This window comes from Pristiophorus japonicus, chromosome 7 (assembly GCF_044704955.1).
Source record: "Pristiophorus japonicus isolate sPriJap1 chromosome 7, sPriJap1.hap1, whole genome shotgun sequence".
In the NCBI taxonomy this organism is placed as follows: domain Eukaryota; kingdom Metazoa; phylum Chordata; class Chondrichthyes; family Pristiophoridae; genus Pristiophorus; species Pristiophorus japonicus.
Genome location: NC_091983.1, coordinates 59,808,397 through 59,831,859, shown reverse-complemented (window position 1 = coordinate 59,831,859; position 23,463 = coordinate 59,808,397). Strand labels below are relative to the sequence as shown.

The 23,463-nt window shown below is 48.0% G+C and overlaps 1 protein-coding gene and 1 long non-coding RNA gene across 2 annotated transcripts in view; one reads left to right on the top strand and one right to left on the bottom strand.

The window, feature by feature from the left end:
* The window catches only part of LOC139267133 (Krueppel-like factor 11), a 29,522-nt gene extending 23,878 nt beyond the window's left edge, over positions 1-5,644 (bottom strand). Inside the window, exon 1 of the mRNA XM_070884980.1 lies at positions 5,537-5,644. The gene's annotated coding sequence lies outside the window, so the exon portion shown is untranslated. The remainder of the gene's footprint in view (positions 1-5,536) is intronic.
* Positions 1-23,463, top strand: part of LOC139267137 (uncharacterized) — a 96,995-nt gene that overhangs the window by 18,695 nt on the left and 54,837 nt on the right. The window lies entirely within an intron of this gene.

Sequence of the window (23,463 nt, the reverse complement as noted above, 5' to 3'; positions counted from 1 at the left end):
TTGCTCAAAGTACTCTGTTTCATCCTTTATTATGAACATATCAATTGGTGACGAGATAACGAACAACCGCACGAAAATGCAGAGAAGTGTTGGTATCCTGGAGAAGATCTCAGAAGGGGACGATTGGGAGGCCTTCGTGGAGAGACTCGACCAATACTTCGTGGCCAACAAGCTGGAGGGGGATGACAATGCTGCCAAATGAAGGGCGATCCTCCTTACCGTCTGTGAGGCAACAACCTATGGCTTCATGAAGAATCTTCTAGTTCCGGTAAAACCAACAACTAAATCCTATGAAGAATTGTGTACGTTGGTCTGGAAGCACCTAAATCCTAAAGAAAGCGTTTTGATGATGAGGTATCGGTTCTACATGTGTCAACGGTTGGAGGGCCAGGAAGTGGCGAGCTATGTCGCCGAACTAAGGCGCCTCGCAGGACATTGCGAATTTGAGTGATTCCTAGAACAATGCTGAGAGACTTTCTTGGCCATGAGGTAATCCTCCGCAAACTATTGACTGTTGAAACTTCGAATCTGAGCAAAGCCATAACGATAGCCCAGGCATTTATGTCCACCAGCGACAACACCAAATAAATTTTGCAGCATAAAGGTTTCGACCAGTACTGTGCATAAAATAACGTCGTTTTCGATCAGGAATATACATGGCAGAACGTACACGCTGGCTCCTGCACGACCTCAGATGACCCAGAGTCCGCCATCAATCGTTAATGTGAGGCAGTTAACACCCTGTTGGCATTGTGGAGGTGATCATCGGGCCCATCAATGCTGCTTCAAGCACTATGCGTGCAACGGCTGCAGAACAATGGGACACCTCCAGCGAGTGTGCAGGCGAGCTGCAAATCCTGCAAACCCTGCAAACCACCACATTGCAGAGGAAGATTGATCCACTGTGGATCAGGCTGAATTGGAAACTTAAACTGAGGAGGCAGAAGTGTACGGGGTACACACCTTCACCACGAAATGTCCACCAATAATGTTGAAATTGAACTGAATGGAATTCCAGTATCCATGGAACTGGACACGGGTGCGAGTCAGTCCACAATGAACAAAAAGGCCTTTGACTGGCTGTGGTGCAACAAGGCACACAGGCCCAAGCTCAGTCCCATTCACACCAAGATAAGAACTTACACCAAGGAACTGATCTCTGTAATTGGCAGTGCAGAAGTCAAAGTCATCTATGATGGAGCAATGTATGAACTCCCACTGTGGATCGTGCCAGGGGATGGCCCCACGTTGTTTGGCAGAAGCTGGCTGGGAAAAATCCGCTGGAACTGGGATGACATCCGAGCGCTTTCGTCCATCGACGACGCCTCATGTGCCCAGGTTCTGAGCAGATTTCCATCGTTGTTCGAGGCAGGCATTGGAAGCTTCTTGGGGGCGAAAGTGCAGATCCATTTGGTTCCCAGTACGCGACCCATCCACCACAAGGCACGGGGAGGGGGTGGGTAGAGGGGGGGGTGGCCGGGGGGTACTGTATATGATGCGTGAGAAAGTGGAAATTGAAATGGACAGGCTGCAGCGAAAAGGCATCATCGCGCCAGTGGAATTCAATGAGTGGACCAGTCCGATTGCCCCGGTACGTAAAGGTGATGGCACGGTCAGAATTTGTGGGGACTATAAAGTAACGATGAACTGTTTTTCGCTACAGGACCAGTACCCGCTACCCAAGGCAGACAACCTATTTGCGACCCTGGCTGGAGGGAAGACAATCACCAAGTTGGATCTGACCTCGGCCTACATGACGCAGGAGCTGGAGGAATTTTCGAAAGGCTTCACCTGCATCAACACGTACAAAGGTCTGTTCATCTATAACAGATGCCCATTCGGGATTCGGTCGGCTGCGGCAATCTTCCAACGGAACATGGAGAGTCTGCTAAAGTCGGTCCCTCGCACCGTGGTTTTCCAGGACGACATACTAGTTACAGGTCGGGACACCATTGAGCATTTGAAGAATCTGGAAGAGATTCTTAGTCAGTTGGATTGCGTGGGACTCAGGTTGAAACGCTCGAAGTGTGTTTTCCTGGCGCTGGAGGTTGAGTTCTTGGGAAGAAGAATCGCAGCAGACGGCATCAGACCCACTGACGCCAAGACGGAGGCCATCAAGAACGCGCCGAGACCACAGAACATGATGGAGCTGTGGTCGTTCCTGGGATTCCTCAACTATTTTGGTAATTTCCTACCCGGGTTAAGCACCTTGCTCGAACCCCTACATGTGCTACTGCGCAAGGGAGACAGGGGAAATCACAAAAGGCTGCCTTTGAGGAAGCCAGAAATCTGTTGTGTTCAAACAAACTGCTTATCCTGTATAACCCATGTAAACAAGTAGTGCTAGCTTGCGATGCGTCGTCATAAGGGGTTGGGTGTGTGTTACAAGAGTTTAATGAATCGGGGATTTTGCAACCGGTCGCTTATGCGTCCAGGAGTCTGCCCAAGGCCGAAAGGAGCTACAGCATGATTGAAAAAAAGGCTCTGGCGTGTGTTTACGGGGTGAAAAAAATGTACCAATACTTGTTTGGCCTCAAGTTTGAGCTTGAAACTGACCACAAGCCGCTCATATTGTTATTCTCTGAGAGCAAAGGGATTAACACCAATGCCTCTGCCCGCATCCAAAGATGGGCGCTCACGCTGTCGGCATACAACTATGTAATCCGCCACAGACCGGGCACAGAGAACTGCGCTGATGCTCTCAGTCGACTACCATTGCCCACCACCAGGGTGGAAATGGCACAGCCTGCGGACTTGCTCATGGTAATGGATGCATTCGAAAATAAAAAGTCACCCGTTACAGCCCGTCAGATTAGGACTTGGACCAGCCAGGATCCTTTACTGTCCCTGGTAAAAAAAACTATATCCTCCATGGGAGCTGCTCCAGCATCCCAGCGGAGATGCATGAAGCGATTAAGCCGTTCCACAGGCACAAAGACGAAATGTCCTTGCAGGCGGACTGTCTGTTGTGGGGTAATCGCGTGGTCTTGCCCAAGAAGGGCAGAGAAATGTTCATTTGTGACCTACACAGCACCCACCCATGCATTGTAATGATGAAAACCATAGCCAGATCCCATGTGTGGTGGCCCGGCATCGACTCAGATTTAGAGTCATGCATGCACCAATGCAACACTTGCTCTCAGCTGAGCAATGCACCCAGAGAAGCATCGCTCAGTTTGTGGTCGTGGCCCTCCAAACCGTGGTCGAGGATCCACGTGGACTATGCAGGCCCATTTCTAGGCAAAATGTTCTTGGTTGTCGTGGATGCTTATTCAAAATGGACTGAATGTGTAATAATGTCTATAAGCATGTCCACGGCCACCATTGAAAGCTTATGAGCCATGTTTGCCACACACAGCCTGCCTGATGTCCTAGTCATTCAATGGCCCGTGTTTCACCAGTGCTGAATTCAAGGAATTCATGACCCACAATGGGATTAAGCACATCACATCTGCCCCGTTCAAGCCCGCATCCAACGGCCAGGCAGAACGGGCAGTTCAGACCATCAAGCAAAGCTTGAAACGCTTGTCGGAAGGCTCCCTGCAGACCCGACTGTACCAAGTGCTGCTCAGCTACCGCACCAGACCCCACTCGCTCACCGGGGTTCCCCCAACCGAGCTGCTCATGAAAAGGTCACTCAAAAAAGGCTCTCTCTTGTCCACCCTGATCTCCATGATCACGTGGAGGACAGGCGGCATCAACAAAGTATGTACCATGACCGCGCAAACTTGCCACGTGATATTGAAATCAATGATCCTGTGTTTGTACTCAGTTATGGACATGGTCCCAAATGGCTCGCTGGCACGGTCATAGCCAAAGAGGGGAGTAGGGTGTTTCAGGTCAAATTGGCAATGGATAAACGTGCAGAAAACATTTGGACCAAATCAAATTGCGGTTCACCAACAGCTACGAACAACCCGAAGAGGACACCACCAACTTTGACCCTTCAACACACACACAAGTGGCAACCGACATCATGGTGACCATGAAGCTGAACTCACCATCCCCAGCATTTGTACCGAGACGATCGACAAGGGAGCGAAAAGTCCCAGATCATCTCACCCTGTAAATAACTGTACTATTAGCTTTACGAGGGAGTGGTGTTATGTATTTAACCTTTGGTAACTGTTATGTAATGATGTGTGTATCGTCTCAGTACCTTAAATGTAATGTAAGCACTATGCCACACCACAGAGGGCGCTGTGGTGGGAGACCCTGGTAGTACCTGCAACAAGGACTATATAAGGCTGACCACCACACCTGGGAGGCACTCTGGAGCTGAACAATAAAGGACGAAGGTCACAGCAGTTAGACTTACACCAGACAGTGTGGAGTCTGTGATTTGTGTGCTACATACACCACATTGGCGATGAGGAAGCGGATGAACTCCACGCAACCATGGCTACTCTGGGCTCGCTAAAGGATTTTACCGTGGGCAATGATTGGGAGGCCTTTACGGAAAGGCTCGAGTACTACTTCACAGCAAATGACCTGACGGAGGACACATACGCAATGAGAGAGAAGCGTAAGTCGATATTGCTCTCCGGTTGTGGAGATGAGGTTTATTATCTCGTCAGGGATTTGCTGGCACCTGGGAGCGCCAGGGAGAAGTCATACGAGGAGCTGACTGAACTCATTCGTGACCAGTTGAAACCGAAGGAGAGCATCCTCACGGCCAGATACAAATTTTACCATCACTGCAGACCCGAGGGCCAGGATGTCACCAAATATGCTGCGGACCTCAGGAGACTCGCGGCGCCGTGTGATTTTGGGGCACACCTTGACGAGGCTTTGCGGGACGTTTTCGTTATGGGGATTGGCCACGAGGGCCTCCTTCACAAGCTACTAGCCACGGAACCCACAGTCACTCTGACAAAGGCCATCACCATCAGCCGGGCACATATGACCTCGACTTGCAGCACCAAGCAAATAATCCACACAGTCTCGAACCCGGCAGCCACTGTCCACAGGATAGCGCCCACCACGGACAAAACTGCAGAACGTGGCTCTGCCCGGGGCAGAGAGCACGGACCTCGGGATCCTGGAACTCAGAGTCCGCCGACGGGGGCCAATCAAGCAGCACCATGCTGGCGTTGTGGAGGAAGCCATGGGGCTCACCGGTGCAGGTTTGCGGAGTACACGTGCAATACCTGCCACGTTAAAGGCCACCTTCAGCGTATGTGTAAAAGAAATCGGACTCACCATGTGGCTGAGGAGATGGGGGATGATCCACCATCCAGCGAGGGGCAGGTAGAAGAAGATGAGGTGCTTGGACTGTATACGTGTACCGACGATTCGCCCCCAGTGATAAGGAAAGTAAAAATCAACGGAATCCCAGTAAGTATGGAAGTGGACACGGGCTCGGGTCCGTCGTTGATGAGTCAGAGAACTTTTGATAAATTGTGGATTAACCCAGCTGCACGACCCAAGCTGGTCCCGGTCACGGTGAAGCTGCGTACCTACACCAGGGAACTAATACCTGTTCTCGGCAGAGCGATGGTGCAGGTATCGCACGGGGACGAGACGCACGGTTTACCTTTGTGGGTCGTTGCAGGCGATGGGCTGACACTCCTCGGCCGGAGGTGGATGGGGACGGTCCGTGGGAGCTGGGAAGACTTCATCACTCCACAGGCTGCTGCTCCCCGGAGTGCTGCCGTGCCCCGGGTCCCCAAAGAGCAGCGCCGACCGAGCTGGAGCTGCAGCCTCAATCCCCCCACAGGCAAGCCCCAGGCCTGGCCCTCACACCGAGATCCTGCAGCCCCAGACCCCACAAGCAAGTCCCAGGCCCGGATCTCACACAGAGACCCTGCAGCCTCAGCCCCCACAGGCAAGCCCCAGGCCCGGACCTCACACAGAGACCCTGCAGCCCCAACCCCCACAGGCAAGCAGCCCTGCACAGAGGGGCCTAGTGGGGGGGAGGGGTGAGCCGGCGGGGCGCTGCGGGCGGGGCGCCGAGGGATCCAGGGGCCGGCGGTTCGGAAGAACCCCGCAGAGGAAGGTGCCGTCGGGTGGGCCCCGCCGAGGAGCTGCTGGCGTCGGGCGGCGGCAGCAACTGGAGGTCGGCGGCCATGGCAGCTGCAGGGGAGGCCACTATGGAGGCCGCGGGGGACGCGGCAAGTGCGGCCGCTGGAGAGGCGGCAAGTCAGGTGGCAGCGGAGGGGAGCGGAGGCTGCGACGGCGGAGGGCATCCGGAGCGGCGGAGAAGAAGATGGCGGCAGCATCGTGTCGTTGCTGCAGAGCATCAAAGATGGCGGCGCCCAAGGAGAAGCCTCGTGGAATCCTCCTGCATCAAAGATGGCGCCTTAAAAAGGAAATGCACCCGGGAGTCTTAAAAGGGCCTTACAAAGAGGTGGTCCCCACAAAGGACTTCTGTTCGGCAGAGCGAGTCTAAAATGAGTAATGTTAATGTGAGATAGTGAATTTATAATAAGAATTACTTTTTTAATGCTGAATGGCCACTGTATTTGTGTAAAATAATGGATGAAGTACAATTAATGTTAACGGCTAACAAGGAAATCAAGGATCCGCTACCAGTCAATAACCAGTTAATGTACCAGATAATATGTACCATACTAACGCACTGTCTATGCCCACCTGCCTTCCGTTGGACAAGTGTGATGTTATGTAATGATGTGTGTATCGTTGTCCTGTGTCCTGGTAGGGGGGGGGGGGGGGGGGGAAGGTGATGTTATGTAATTGATGTGTGTATCGTCCCAGTACCTTAAATGTAATGTAAGCACTATGCCACACCACAGAGGGCACTGTGGTGGGAGACCCTGGTAGTAAGGCTGACCACCACACCTGGGAGGCACTCTGGAGCTGAACAATAAAGGACGAAGGTCACAGCAGTTAGACTTACACCAGACCGTGTGGAGTCTGTGATTTGTGTGCTACATACACCACAGTAACCTGTATCACACCACCACCAGAGCGCCTACCTGTTGGAATTCCGAGGGATCCCAGCATCACAGTACTCTGTTTCATCCTTTATTATGAGCATATCACAGAGGACATTTACATGGATGCTGCCTGGAATGGAGAATCTTAGCTATGAGGACAGATTGGATAGGCTGGGTTTGTTCTCCTTGGAACAGAGGAAGCTGAGAGGAGACCTCATTGAGGTGTATAACATTTTGAGGGGCCTGGATATAGTGGATAGCAAGGGATATAGTGGTGGAGGGGTCAATTACGAGGGGGCATAGGTTTAAGGTAGTTGGTGGAAGGTTTAGAGGGGATTTGAGGAGAAGCTTCTTCATGCAGAGGGTTGTGGGGGTCTGTAACTCACTGCCTGGAAAGGTGGTAGAGGCAGAAACCCTCAAAAGGTGCCTGGATGGGCACTTGAGGTGCTGTAACCTTCAGGGTTATGGACCTAGAGCTGGTAAGTGGGATTAGACGGGATAACTTCTTGTTGGCTGGCTCAGATATGATGGTCAGTACTTCAGGGAATCTAATATGGCCAGAGTGATCTCCTGGACTAGTTTCGATCACCTGGATGGGTCGGAGAGGAATTTTCCCAGATTTTTTTCCCCAATTGCCCTGGGTTTTTATCTGTTTTTTTCCCTCTCCCAGGAGATCGGATGGCTCTGGGTGGGGTGGAATGTAAAATGTTGCGATACATGGAGTATCGCAGTTGTGGAGGGCGGACTGATTGGGCCGGATGCTGTTTACCTGTCCGCCATTGTTCATTGTTCATAGGTTTATATGTAACCTTCAGGGCTGCTGACCGAGGGCCGTGTGGCTCTTTGTCGGCCGGTGAGGACACAATGGGCCAAAATGGCCTCCTTCTGCGCTGTCGATTTCTATGTTTCTATGTTTCCATTTCTTATCTCCACCCAAACTGATTTTACATCTTGATCTTCTGAGCCAAGATCATTTCTCAATACTGCACTGATCTCATCCTTTATTAACAGAGCTATCCCATCTCCTTTTCCTTTCTGCCTAGCTTTCTGAAATGTCAAGTACCCCTGAATATTCAGTTCCCAGCCTTGTTCATCATGCAACCGCATTTCTGTAATGGCTATCAGATCATACCCATTTATTTCTATTTATGCACTCAGTTCATTTATCTTGTTACAAATGCTGCGTGCAGTCAGATAAAGAGTCTTTAATTTTGTCTTTTTACCATTACCAATTTTCCCTACTCTGACCCTATTTGCTGGTGCACTATTATGTTTGTACGCTCTGTCCCTTCTTGTCACACTCTGGTTATCATTACCCATATCGCTACCCTGCACTTTTGCCTTGTCCTTTCTCTTTAACTTTCTAAATTTCCCCTCACCTGACCCCTCGCCCCATTTTACACAACATCAACCGCACTACCCTCATCAACCTTCTCTGTTACTTCATCGAAGAGCTCAATCAAGTTAGTCCAACATAATTTGCCTTTAACAAATCTGTGCGGACTTTCATTTAATAATATATTTTTTCAGACAGCAAATAAACTTAGAGGGATCCAGTTGTCATCAAAACCCACTTATTCTACTCAGATTCACTTTGTTGCCCATTCTTAAAGAAAATAATAAATTCCACACACTATTCCACATTGTCTTATTCATATTTTTAGAATCATCTAACTTTCTGTACAACTACTGGCTATAAGGAATTGAACCCCTAAATTTTTGCCATCAGCCCAGAGCGGATTCTCGTTTCCATGCTCACTGACCTACATTGGCTCCTGGTCCGGCAACCCTTCGGTCTTAAAATTATCAACCTTGTTTCCAAATCCTCCAGCCCTCCAGCCCTCCGAGATATCTGTGCTGCTCCAATTCTGGCCTCTTGCGCATCCCCAATTTTAAATGCTCCACCATTGGTGGCCGTGCCTCACACCTTCAGCTGCCGAGGCCCTAAGCTCTAGAATTCCCTCCCTAAACCTCTCCGCCTCCCTGCCTCTCTTTCCTCCTTTAAGACGTTCCTTAAAACCTACCTCTTTGACCAAGCTTTTGGCCATCTGTCTTAATATCTTCTTATGTGGCTTTGTGTCAAATTTTGTTTGATAACACTCCTGTGAAGCGCCTTGGGATGTTCTATTACGTTAAAGGCGCTATATAAATGCAAGTTGTTGTTGCAGTTCCCTGTCTGGTTCTTTTATCAGCCTGACTATCTTTTCCTCAAGAGCGGAATCGACCTGGTTCATAACTTGGTAATGAGTCCTGCTGAATTTTTTCCATTTACTTCTGCGACTAATGCTGCGGGGCCATTAATCTTGCCAAGACTGGCAATAAATTTTCATAATCAACAAAGTAAGCCCCCTCTTGCGATTTCTCCCTTCAACTTTCTACTTGGTAAATGGCAGCAACTTTAGGAGCTGTTACTCTAACTTTAGGAGTCAGCACCATTCGGAGAGAAGGGAAGCAAACTGGGGGATGGGAGGAGGGGGGGGAGGATGGAATATTATGTCTCTCTTCATCACTATGATTACATGAATTCTTTTAGTGGAATGAAATATTAATACGAGGACTGAAAAAGAAAGATGGAGATAAATGAGTGAAAACTTTCCTGGCTGGAGGGGATGCAGCAATTAATTTTAAATGCACAATTATAGCTCACCGCAGGGTCCAACTGATTGATTGCAGGTCACTGAAGCAGTCTTGCAGATCTGAGTGGCAGACTTGAGGGACAGTCATAGTCTGCTACACTCCACATTTGTTTCATGTCAGCATGTATATTGTTTGCGGGTTCTGCATTTACATGGGCAACAATCCAAGTATTAATTTGTTCTCATGCCTCCCGACTAATTGGCTTGCCTTCCATGCAGATTGACGGCATTACTGCAGATCAGCAGGAAGCAGAAATGACTGTCACTGTGTTCAATTCACCGACAATTGTGTGTGACCTTGAATGTTTGGCTGCCCCTGAGGCAACGAGAATTTCAGGTAACACCAGCACTTACATACCACAGGTTTCAGTTTGGAATTTGAACCCCCCTCCTTTATGGATCTGATCCAGCTAAAAATTGGCAAATAAAGGCCCCCTCTCCTACTGTGTGATGTTGGTAGATTTGCTCAACACACAGGCAGTGTACCTTGCAATCTGCTCTTTTGACAAATGATGTAAAATGCTTTTATTTCTCTCCCTTGACAACCATCCTTAAGAGGATTTGTTTGCTGTAGCTAATTATCTTCTAACGTGCGTATCTGCAGTAGCCCAGTGCCAGTTAGAGTTATTGTCACGTTAGCAGGAAGAAGTGAAATGATAATTGCAATGAGTCACAAGTCTCAGTGATGGGGTTTTATGGTTAGAAATAATAATGGTGGTGCTGGGTGAGGTCAGAAAAATCCACAGCTTTTACGCAATACTTTTCTCTCAGAAAAACAAATCTTAGGTTGCACTTATACTGCAAGTGTAGGGTCGGGGTGAAGCAGTTACAGTGTAAATGTGGCCGGAATCCAGAATCACCAGAGGAAAATGGAGTGAAACTCCCTGGAGTAGATAGTCTGACTCTGCTTCACTTCAAAGTCAGTTCGGGCCTTAATGCTTGATTTGCGCTCTACAAGTTTAGAATTAGTGTGAAACCACTTCACACTGACAGTAAACTTATTGTAAATGCATCAACAGATGATTCTAAACTAAGTTTCAATCTAGATAAATTCATCTGTTCAATTTCCCTGCTTTTATAAAAAAGGGCTTCAAAATTCATCGAATGCATAATTTTTTTTAAAGAATGGCACACCCATAAATGATAAAATCAAAATGGTAGGTCTATCAGCATCACGAAAGGTAATAAGCAATGGTCATCTGTCCAATTTCAGACTGGTAGCAACTTAATATAGTTTTATGCCACTGTTCTGTAATTGCACATTCTCTGCTATTAGTTACTAGTTTACCTACCTTTTAACTAATTTACTAGAATTCTTGCAGCATTTTTATCACTAAATGACAACGAGCTAGAAACTAGTTGATAACGCGCCTGTATAACAGGCGTAAAATGGGCGCCCTAGCATCCAATGTTTCTGGCAGCATGCATGTGTGCCTATATTCCGAACCAGAAATGTGCCACTCGCAATATTGGTAAAGGCAGGAAAAGAGGCATCCCGGGCCTGCGCCTGAAGCAGCTATTAGGCCCTTTACGTATGCAACTAAGGGGCCTAACATCTGTTTGAGGCCCCCTTTGCGAAATTGGTCTGCCCTGACTGCAGCTGGTACTGGGCCTGCTGTGTTCTGGAAAACATGGTCTACATGTGGCCTAACCAGCAGTCCGAAAAAAGGCTGCCACCGAAAAAGTAAGTTTGTTAAAAAATTATTTCGCTGAATGTGGAACCTGCAGCCTCTTTTTGCATAGAAACAGCTCCAGGCTTTGTTAGTTCCAGTTTCTGTCACTGGTCACAAAGTTTGCAGGTCATGTGGTACATTTGCTGTCATGTATGTAGACCATGTATCCTAACTGTATAGTCACATAAGGTGTGCCACCAGAGGGCACTGCAGTGGGAGACCTGAGGGTCACCAGCACATGTGTGCAGGACCCAGTATAAAAGGCTGCCCACCATGCTTATGCCTCACTCTGGAGTTACAATAAATGGGACTAAGGTCACAACAGCTCAAGTACAATACTAGACCTCGTGGAGTCATTCATAAGAGTATTAAAGACGTAACAACTGGCGACGAGATTATGAACTTTCAGGCAAAAATGACTAATGTTGGTGCATTGAAAAAGTTCTCAGCGGGTGAAGATTTGGAAGCCTTTACGGAGCGGCTTGACCAATATTTCGTAGCAAATAACCTGGTAGGTGATGATCCAGTCACGCTGGCAGATAAGCACAGAGCTAACCTATTGACCAGTTGTGGGCCCGCGGTCTACGGCCTCGTCAGGGTCTTGCTTGCACCAGAGAAAACAACAACCAAGTCATTCGAGGAGCTGAAAATGCTAATTCAGGACCAACTCAAACCGAAGGAGAGCATCGGTTGAATGCAATAAAGGTACAACAGTTATCATGGTCGACTTTAATCTACATATAGATTGGGCTAACAAAACTGGTAGCAATACGGTGGAGGAGGATTTCCTGGAGTGTATTAGGGATGGTTTTCTAGACCAATATGTCGAGGAACCAACTAGAGGGCTGGCCATCCTAGACTGAATGATGTGTAATGAGAAAGGACTAAATAGAAATCTTGTTGTGTGAGGCCCCTTGGGAAAGAGTGACCATAATATGGTAGCATTCTTTATTAAGATGGAGAGTGACACAGTTAATTCAGAGACTAGGGTCCTTAACTTAGGGAAAGGTAACTTCGATGGTATGAGACGTGAATTGGCTAGAATAGACTGGCGAATGATACTTAAAGGGTTGACGGAGGATAGGAAATGGCAAACATTTAAGGATCGCATGGATGAACTTCAACAATTTTACATCCCTGTCTGGAGTAAAAATAAAACGGGGAAGGTGGTTGAACTATGGCTAACAAGGGAAATTAAATCCAAGGAAAAGGCATATAAATTGGCCAGAAAAAGCAACAAACCTGAGGACTGGGAGAAATTTAGAATTCAGCAGAGGAGGACAAAGGGTTTAATTAGGAGGGGGGAGAAAAAGAGTATGAAAGGAAGCTTGCTGGGAACATAAAAACTGACTGCAAAAGCTTCTATAGATATGTGAAGAGAAAAAGATTAGTGAAGACAAACATAGGTCCCTTGCAGTCAGAATCAGGTGAAATTATAATGGGGAACAAAGAAATGGCAGACCAATTGAACAAGTACTTTGGTTCTGTCTTCACGAAGGAAGACACAAATAACCTTCCGGAAATACTAGGGGACAGAGGGTCTAGGGAGAAGGAAGAACTGAAGAAAATCCTTATTAGTCAGGAAATTGTGTTAGGGAAATTGATGGGATTGAAGGCCAATAAATCCCAGGGCCTGATCGTCTGCATCCCAGAGTATGAAGGAAGTGGCCCTCGAAATAGTGGATGCATTGGTGATCATTGTCCAGCAGTCTATCAACTCTGAATCTGTTCCTATGGACTGGAGGGTAGCTAATGTAACACCACTTTTTAAGAAAGGAGGGAGAGAGAAAATGGGGAATTATAGACCGGTTAGCCTGACATCAGTAGTGGAGAAAATGTTGGAATCAATTATTAAAGATGAAATAACAGCTCATTTGGAAAGCAGTGACAGGATCGGTCCAAGTCAGCATGGATTTATGAAAGGGAAATCATGCTTGACAAATCTTCTAGAATTTTTTGAGGATGTAACTAGTAGTGTGGACAGTGGAGAACCAGTGGATGTGGTGTATTTGGACTTTCAAAAGGCTTTTGACAAGGTCCCACATAAGAGATTGGTGTGCAAAATTAAAGCACATGGTATTGGGGGTAATGTATTGACGTGGATAGAGAACTGGTTGGCAGACAGGAAGCAAAGAGTCTGAATAAACGGGTCCTTTTCAGAATGGCAGGCAGTGACTAGTGGGGTGTCGCAAGGTTCAGTGCTGCGACTCCAGCTATTTACAATATACATCAATGATTTAGACGAAGGAATTGAGTGTAATATCGCCAAGTTTGCAGATGACACTAAGCTGGGTGGCAGTGTGAGCTGTGAGGAGGATGCTAAGAGGCTGCAGGGTGACTTGGACAGGTTAGGTGAGTGGGCAAATGCATGGCAGATGCAGTATAATGTGGATAAATGTGAGGTTATCCACTTTGGTGGCAAAAACACGAAGGCAGAATATTATCTGAATGGCAGCAGATTTGGAAAAGGGGAGGTGCAACGAGACCTGTGTGTCATGGTACATCAGTCATTGAAAGTTGGTATGCAGGTGCAGCAGGCAGTGAAGAAGGCAAATGGCATGTTGGCCTTCATAGCTAGGGGATTTGAGTATAGGAGCAGGGAGGCCTTACAGCCTTGGTGAGGCCGCACCTGAAATATTGTGTTCATTTTTGGTCTCCTAATCTGAGGAAGGACGTTCTTGCTATTGAGGGAGTGCAGCGAAGGTTCACCAGACTGATTCCCGGGATGGCAGGACTGACATATGAGGAGAGATTGGTTCGACTGGGCCTGTATTCACTGGAGTTTAAGAGATTGAGAGGGGATCTCATAGAAACATATAAAATACTGACGGGACTGGACAGGTTAGATGCAGGAAGAATGTTCCTGATGTTGGGGAAGTCCAGAACCAGGGGACACAGACTAAGGATAAGGGGTAAGCCATTTAGGACTGAGATGAGGAGAAACTTCTTCACTCAGAGAGTTGTTAACCTGTGGAATTCCCTGCCACAGAGAGTTGTTGATGCCAGTTTGTTGGATATATTCAAGAGGGAGTTAGATATGGCCCTTACGGCTAAAGGAATCAAGGGGTATGGAGAGAAAGCAGGGAAGCGGTACTGAGGTGATGATCAGCCATGATCTTATTGAATGGTGGTGCGGGCTCGAATGGCCGAATGGCCTACTCCTGCACCTATTTTCTATGTTTCTGTTTCATCCTCACGGCCAAGCATCGATTTTATACACACCGCCGCCCCAAGGGCCAGGAAATCGCGAAGTGCGCTGCCGACCTCAGGAGGCAGGCAGGACCGTGTGATCTCAGCGCATCCCTCGCCGATGTGTTGCAGGACGCCTTCGTAATTGGCATCGGTCATGAGGCCCTTCTTCACAGGCTACTCTCTGCCGAAACCACCGTCACTCTACAGAAGGCCATCAGCATCAGCCACGCGCTCTTGACCTCAAGCTGCAGCTCCAAGCAGATGATGACTCACTCTCAGGACTCAAACCCGGCAAGTACCGTAAATAGAATGGCGCCTTTCACAGGCAGAATGGTTGACTGTGAATCTGCCCAGGGCAGAGCGTACAGGCCCCCCCGAGTCCTTTAACTCAGAGTTCGCCGAGGGGTGCAAACGTAAGTCGAGAAGCACCATGCTGGCATGGTGGAGGTAATCACAGGGCTCATCAGTGTCAGTTCAGGACTGTGTGTGCAAAGGCTGCAGCACAAAGGGCCATCTCCAGCGAATGTGCAAATGAGTTGTGACTCACCATGTGGAAGAGGAGTCAGCAGATGGCTGTGAATCCAGCGCGGATTATGAGGAGATGGCTTGAGAGGCAGCTCAGTCCCAGGACTAAGTGTATGGAGTATATACCTGCACCACAGATTGTCCTCCAGTGATAATGGAAGTCGAGATAAATGGCGATCCAGTCTTAATGGAAGTGCACATGGGGGCGAGTCATTCAGTAATGAGCCAGGAAGCCTTTGAGAGGCTATGGAACGATCAAGCTGAACGACCCAAGCTGGTCCCGCTTCAGGCAAAGCTGCGCACCTACACCAAGGAACTGATATCAGTTGTTGGTAGCGCGGATGTAAGTGTATCCCATGACGGCACGGTGCACAATTTATCATTGTGGATTGTTTCAGGTGATGGACCAATGCTACTTGGAAGAAGGTGGATGGGTAAGATTCATTGGAACTGGGAAGACTTCATCCCTCCAGCGATCGACGTCCCCTGTGCTCAGAGGCAGAGCAAGCCGCCACATTTGGTTGGACCAGGCACCGGAGAGCAGATCCACGCAGCCCCCGAGGCACAGACCATTCATCACGACTGCGTGGCGATGATCCGGCCGAGACGACCTGAACGCACCTTCCCGGTTTTAGTGGCAGGATTCCTGGGGAGGAAGATTGGATCTGAGGGAGCCCTCCCAGCTTCAGTGGCAGAATCCCTGGGAAAGTAGATCGCGGCAGTTGACATCATGGACAGGGAAAAGATGGCGTCCAAACCATGAGGTGCAGCGCTAATGGAGCAACGACACGTGGTTCCACGCAAGGAAGACGATTGGGGTAAAAGTAGGCCAGCAATCCGTCATTTTTGAATGAACTGCTTGAAATTGGTAACCAATTGGTAACCAATGTAAAAGTTCAGCTGTAACGAACAAAATATTGTTGAGTGATGTCGGGTGCAAATTGCAATCAGCCAATGTAGCGGGCGAACACCTAACGATCGTATACAGGTCAATGGGCTACCCAATGCTGTGGCCTGCGTCCCTGGGACCAGAACGATATATCATGAAGTGTCCCCACTGCTGACAGAAGTAGACAAGCCGCAGAGTAAACGATCCCCGGAGAGCAGAGGCACCGGTAACAATACACTGCCTCAGATCGGTTTAACATTGCAGGCACCCGATGGCGTGAACCGCCTCGAGCCAGAAACAGTAAGCTGCGCCTATGCTCGCAGTCGGTTACCATCGGGTGGAAAAGGCACAGCCCACAAACCCACTCGCCACCACGGCAATGCCCAAGAGTGAAGGGTGACCCGCAATGGCTCCTCCGAACGGGACCTGGACCAGCCAGGATCCAAACTGGAGAGTGCTCACAACGGTGCCCTCAAGGAAAGCAAGTCAGCAGTTCCCAGACAAGACAAGGCAGCCCCACCATCGCTTAGACGAAGCGCTCACTTGCTCAGACTGCTTCCCAGGGAGCAGCAGCGACACTGTGCAAACAAAAAGGACAGGGAGTCACAGACACATCAGCTGTCTTTGGGCCTGCCCGACAGTAGGAGTAACTGCAAGAGCCCTGAGCTCCGGCAACTCGAGCAAAATGAGCTCACCTCACCCACAGACCTACTAGCATCCGGCCGTGCTGGAACTAGACTGTCCTTGTGTACCTATACTGAGTTACCTGTACTGATCATGTAAATGTACCACACAAAAAGATACGCAACTGTAATCCACCCAAGAAATGTGCCAAGATGTACATGTAAAACCAATGTGACGAACTTGAATGCAACTTTCATGTAACGGGCCATTAGCATGATCTCTGTGTGGGGTGGAGAATGGAGTAATCATGGGCTCACAACCAGAAACCACTGGGACCTCCACTGGCAATTTCACACCCAACCCACCCAAGCTAGAAGAGACCCTCCAATGGTCAACCAGGAAGAGCAAAGCCCAGGTCACCGTCAATGTATGAGTCAATTTGCATTAAAGACTTGGGGGGAAATGATGTCATGTCATGTCAGAGGAAGGCTAAGCATCAGTTGTTGAAGGTTTGACATTTTTGAATGTGATCCCCTAACCCCTTAAACTGGTTTCACATTCAAGAGTAATTGCAGGCCATGTTTATTATCAAATGCTGAGTCATTCTGTTACTTTTGACATTGAGAGCTTGGCTACCTAGGAATGTAACTCTGGACAGGGCGAGGGGGTAGGGGGGGATAAAATTTCATCTATCCTGTCACAGTCTGCCTTGGAAGATCAATTATATATCGTAGTATGTACAAATAAAGCACATAGAATAGCATGGTTGATGGGGTGGAGATGCCAGCGTTAGGCAAAGGAAGATGATTGAGATTGTTGGAGGATAATCATCTTAACTTAACCCCAGGACATCACTGCAGGAGTTCCTCAGAGCAGTGTCCTAGGCCCAACCATCTTCAGCTGTTTCATCAATGACCTTGCCTTCATAATAAGGTCAGAAGTGGGGACATTCGCTGATGATTGCACAGTATTCACTTCCATTCACAACTTCTCGGATAATGGAGCTGTCCATGCCCGCATGCAGCTAGACCTGGATGACATTCAGGCTTGGGCTGATAAGTGGCAAGTAACATTCGGGCCACACAAGTGCCAGGCTGGTGGTTAAACTCGCGCTTATTGTAGATAGTCATTGCCTGGCACTTGTTAATGGTGGTCACCATTGAGCAGAAACTTAACTGAACCAGCCACATAAATACTGTGGCTACAATAGCAGGTCAGAGGCTGGTTATTCTGCAGCGAGTATCTTACCTCCTGACTTCCCAAAGCCTTTTCACTATCTACAAGGCACAAGTCAGGAATGTGATGGAATACTCTCCACTTGCCTGGATGAGTGCAGCTCCAACAGCACTCAAAAAGCTCAACACCATCCAGGACAAGGCAGCTCACTTGATTCGCACCCCATCCACCACCTTAAACATTCACTCCCTCTACCACTGGTGCTTCGTTGCTGCCGCGTGTACCATGTACAAGATGCAGCAACTCGCCAAGGTTTCTTCGGCAGCACCTCCCAAACCCGCGACCACTATTACCTAGAAGGACAAGGGCAGCAGAACACCATCACCTCAAAGTTTTCCTCCAAATTACATACCATCCTAACTTAGAAATAAATTGCCGTTCCTTCATCATCACTGGGTCAAAATACTGTAACTCCCTCCCTAAGAGCATTGTAGGAGTACCTTTACCACAAGTACTACAGCAATTCAAAAAGGCGGTTCACCACCACCTTCTCAAGGGCAATTAGGGATGGGCAATAAATGCTGGCCTTGCCAGCAACGTCCACATCCCAGGAACGAATATAAGAAAAAATCTTTTGTGTGTGATTTTTCAGAGTTGGGTGTCATCTGCATACCCAACCCATTGACATATACGAAAAACATAAACATGGTGGAAAGCACTGTCCTAATAGTGATAACGTAGCTGCAGCAAGTCACTGATTTAAAAAAAAAATTATTCATGGGATATCGACGTCGCTGGTAAGGCCAGCATTTATTGCCCATCCCTAATTGCCCTTGAGAAGGTGGTGGTGAGCCGCCTTCTTGAACTGCTGCAGTCCATGTGGTGAAGGTACTCCCACAGTGCTGTTAGGGAGGGAGTTCCAGGATTTTGACCCAGCGACGATGAAGGAATGGCGATATACTTCCAAGTCAGGATGGTGTGTGATTTGGAGGGGAACTTGGTGGTGTTCCCATGTGCCTGCTGCCCTTGTCCTTCTAGGTGGTAGAGGTTGTGGGTTTGGGAGGTGCACTCATCCAGGCAAGTGGAAAGTATTCCATCACACTCCTGATTTGTGCCTTATAGATGGTGGAAAGGCTTTAGGGAGTCAGGAGGTGAGATACTCGCCACAGAATAACCAACCTTTGACCTGCTCTTGCAGCCACGTATTTATGTGGCTGGTCCAGTTACGTTTTTTGGTCAATGGTGACCCCCTGGATGTTGATGATGGGGAATTCAGCGATGATAATGTCGTCAAAGGGCGGTGGTTAGACTCTCTCTTGTTGGAGATAGTTATTGCCTGGCACTTGTATAGGGCGAATGTTATGTGCCACTTATCAGCCAAAGTCTGAATATCATCCTGGTCTTGCTGAAAGCGGGTATGGATTACTCATTATCTGAGGAGTTGCGAATGGCACTGAACACTTCTGGCTTTATGATGGAGACAAGGTCATTGATGAAGCAGCTGTTGATGGATGGACCTAGGACACTTCCCCGAGGAGTCGAGGAGAGGCAGGAGTTCCGGGGTCGGATGTGGCAGACCTACAAAAGGCCCAGAGTGCGAGCAGAGTCAGAGAGTCGATGAGAGGCGGGAATTCCGGGGTCGGAGCGTCGGGAGGCCTACAAAAGGCCCAGCTTGTGCAGCTGCAGCGGGGAGACAAAAAAGAAGTAGAAAGAAATCAAAAGGTGACGTCACAGCCAAGGGGGTAAGTGATTGGCTGGTGATTGGTAAGTAGCTTTTCTTTTTCTTTTCTATTTCAGTAAGTAACCTTTAGCGTTGTTGTTGCCAAATTAAGTTAATCTAGGTGTTAAGTCATGGCAGGAGAGCTCGGACACGTGTTATGCTCCTCCTGTACTATGTGGGAAATCAGGGACACCTCCCTGATGACTAGGTGTGCAGGAAGTGTATCCGCCTCCAGCTCCTGACCAACCGCGTTGCGGAACAGGAGCTGCGGGTGGATTCACTCTGGAGCATGCACGATGCTGAGAATGACGTGAATAGCACATTTAGTGAGTTGGTCTTACTGCAGGTAAAGGGTCCACAGCCAGATAGGGAATGGAAGATTCAACAGGAAGAGCAGTGCAAGGAAGGTAGTGCAGGGGTCCCCAGCGGTCATCCCCCTGCAAAACAGATACACCGCTTTGGGTACTGTTGAGGGGGATGACTCATCAAGGGAGAGCATCTGCAGCCAGGTTCATGGCACCATGGCGGACACTGCTGCACAGGAGGGCAGGAAAAAGAGTGGGAGAGCGATAGTGATAGGGGATTCGATTGTAAGGGGAATAGATAGACGTTCCTGCGGCCGCAACCGAGACTCCAGGATGGTATGTTGCCTCCCTGGTGCAAGGGTCAAGGATGTCTCGGAGCGGGTGCAGGACATTCTGAAAAGGGAGGGTGAACAGCCAGTTGTCGTGGTGCATATAAGTACCAACGATATAGGTAAAAAACAGGATGAGGTCCTACGAGACGAATTTAGGGAGCTAGGAGCTAAATTAAAAAGTAGGACCTCAAAAATAGCAATCTCAGGATTGCTACCAGTGCCACGAGCTAGTCAGAGTAGGAATCGCAGGATAGCTCAGATGAATACGTGGCTTGAGCAGAGGTGCAACAGGGAGGGATTCAAATTCCTGGGGCATTGGAACCGGTTCTGGGGGAGGTGGGACCAGTACAAACCGGACGGTCTGCACCTGGGCAGGACCAGAACCAATGCCCTAGGGGGAGTGTTTGCTAGTGCTGTTGGGGAGGAGTTAAACTAATATGGCAGGGGGATGGGAACCAATGCAGGGAGACAGAGGGAAACAAAACGGAGGCAGAAGCAAACGATAGAAAGGAGAATAGTAAAAGTGGAGGGCAGAGAAACCCAAGGCAAAAAACAAAAATGCCACTTTACAGCAGAATTCTAAAGGATCAAAGTGTGTTAAAAAGACAAGACTGAAGGCTCTGTCCCTCAATGCTAGGAGTATTCGGAATAAGGTGGACGAATTAATGTGCAGATAGCAGTTAACGGGTATGATATGGTTGGCATCATGGAGACATGGCTCCAGGGTGACCAAGGCTGGGAACTTAACATCCAGGGATATTCAGCATTTAGGAATTTTAGACAGAAAGGAAAAGGAGGCGGAGTGGCGTTGCTGGTTAAAGAAGAAATTAATGCAACTGTAAGGAAGGACATTAGCTTGGATAATGTGGAATCGGTATGGATGGAGCTGCAGAATACCAAAGGGCAGAAAACACTAGTGTGAGTTGTGTACAGGCCACCACATAGTAGTGAGGTTGGGGACAGCATCAAACAACAAATAAGGGATGTGTGCAATAAAGGTACAGCAGTAATCATGGGTGACTTTAATCTACATATTGATTGGGCTAACCTAACTGGTAGCAATGCGGTGGAGGAGGATTTCCTGGAGTGTATTAGGGATGGATTTCTGGACCAATATGTCGAGGAACCAACCAGAGAGCTGGCCATCCTAGACTGGGTGATGTGTAATGAGAAGGGACAAATTAACAATCTTGTTGTGCGAGGCCCCTTGGGGAGGAGTGACCATAATATGGTAGAAATCTTTTTTAAGATGGAGATTGACAAAGTTAATTCAGAAACTAGGGTCCTGAACTTAAGGAAAGGTAACTTTGATGGTATAAGGTGCAAATTGGCTAGATTAGACTGGCAAATGATACTTAAAGGGTTGACGGTGGATAGGCAATGGCAAACCTTTAAAGATCATATGGACGAACTTCAACAATTGTACATTCCTGTCTGGAGTAAAAATAAAACGGGGAAGGTGGCTCAACCGTGGTTAACAAGGGAAATTAAGGATAGTGTTAAATCCAAGGAAGAGGCATACAAATTTGCCAGAAAAAGTAGCAAACTGGAGGACTGGGAGAAATTTAGAATACAGCAGAGGAGGACAAAGGGTTTAATTAAGAGGGTGAAAATAGAGTACGAGAGGAAGCTTGCTGGAAACATAAAAAATGACTGCAAAAGCTTCTATAGATCTGTGAAGAGAAAAAGATTAGTGAAGACCAGCATTGGTCCCTTGCAGTCAGATTCGGGTGAATTTATAATGGGGAACAAAGAAATGACAGACCAATTGAACAAGTACTTTGGTTCTGTCTTCACAAAGGAAGACACAAATAACCTTCTCGATGTACTAGGGGTCCGAAGGACTAGTGAGAAGGAGGAACTGACGGATATCCTTATTAGGCGGGAAATTGTGTTAGGGAAATTGATGGGATTGAAGGCCGATAAATCCCCAGGGCCTGATAGTCTACATCCCAGAGTACTTAAGGAAGTGGCCCTAGAAATAGTGGCTGCATTGGTGATCATTTTCCAACAGTCTATCGACTCTGGATCAGTTTCTATGGATTGGAGGGTAGCTAATGTAACACCACTTTTTAAAAAAGGAGGGAGAGAGAAAACGGGTAATTACAAACCAGTTAGCCTGACATCGTGGTGGGGAAAATGTTGGAATCGATCATTAAGGATGAAATAGCAGCGCATTTGGAGAGCAGTGATAGGATTGGTCCAAGTCAGCATGGATTTATGAAAGGGAAATCATGCTTGACAAATCTTATGGAATTTTTTGAGAATGTAACTAGTAGGGTGGACAAGAGAGAACCAGTGGATGTGGTGTATTTGGATTTTCAAAAGGCTTTTGACAAGGTCCCACACAAGAGATTGGTGTGCAAAATCAAAGCACATGGTATTGGGGGTAATGTACTGAGAACTGGTTGGCAGATAGGAAGCAGAGAGTCAGGATTAACGGGTCCTTTTCAGAATGGGAAGCAGTGACTAGTGGAGTGCCGCAGGGCTCAGTGCTGGGACCCCAGCTCTTTACAATATATATTAATGATTTAAATGATGGAATTGAGTGTAATATCTCCAAGTTTGCAGATGACACTAAATTTGGTAGCATTGTGATCTGTGAGGAGGACACTAAGAGGCTGCAGGGTGACATGGACAGGTTAGGCGAGTGGGCAAATACATGGCAGATGCAGTATAATGTGGATAAATGTGAGGTTATCCACTTTGGGGGAAAAAACACTAAGGCAGAATATTATCTGAATGGCGGAAGATTAGGAAAAGGGGAGTTGCAGCGAGATCTGGGTATCATGGTTCATCAGTCATTGACAGTTGGCATGCAGGTACAGCAAGCGGTGAAGAAGGCAAATGGTGTGTTGGCCTTCATAGCAAGGGGATTTGAGTATAGGAGTAGGGAAGTCTTGCTGCAGTTGTACAGGGCCTTGGTGAGGCCCCACCTGGAATATTATGTTCAGTTTTGGTCTCCTAATCTGAGGAAGGACGTTCTGGCTATTGAGGGAGTGCAGCGAAGGTTCACCAGACTGATTCCAGGGATGGCTAGGCTGTCATATGAGGAGAGACTGGATCAACTTGGCCTTTATTCACTGGAGTTTAGAAGGATGAGAGGGGATCTCATAGAAATATATAAGATTCTTACTGGACTAGACAGGCTAGATGCGGGAAGAATGTCCCGATGTTGGGGAAGTCCAGAACCAGGGGACACAGTCTTAGAATAAGGGGCAGGCCGTTTAGGACTGAGATGAGGAGAAACTTCTTCACTCAGAGAGTTGTTAACCTGTGAAACTCCCTGCCGCAGAGAATTGTTGATGCCAGTTCATTGGATATATTCAAGAGGGAGTTAGATATGACCCTTACGGTTAAGGGGATCAAGGGGTATGGAGAGAAAGCAGGAAAGGGGTACTGAAGGAATGATCAGCCATGATCTTATTGAATGGCGGTGCAGGCACGAATGGCCTAATGGCCTACTCCTGCACCTGTTTTCTATGTTTCTAT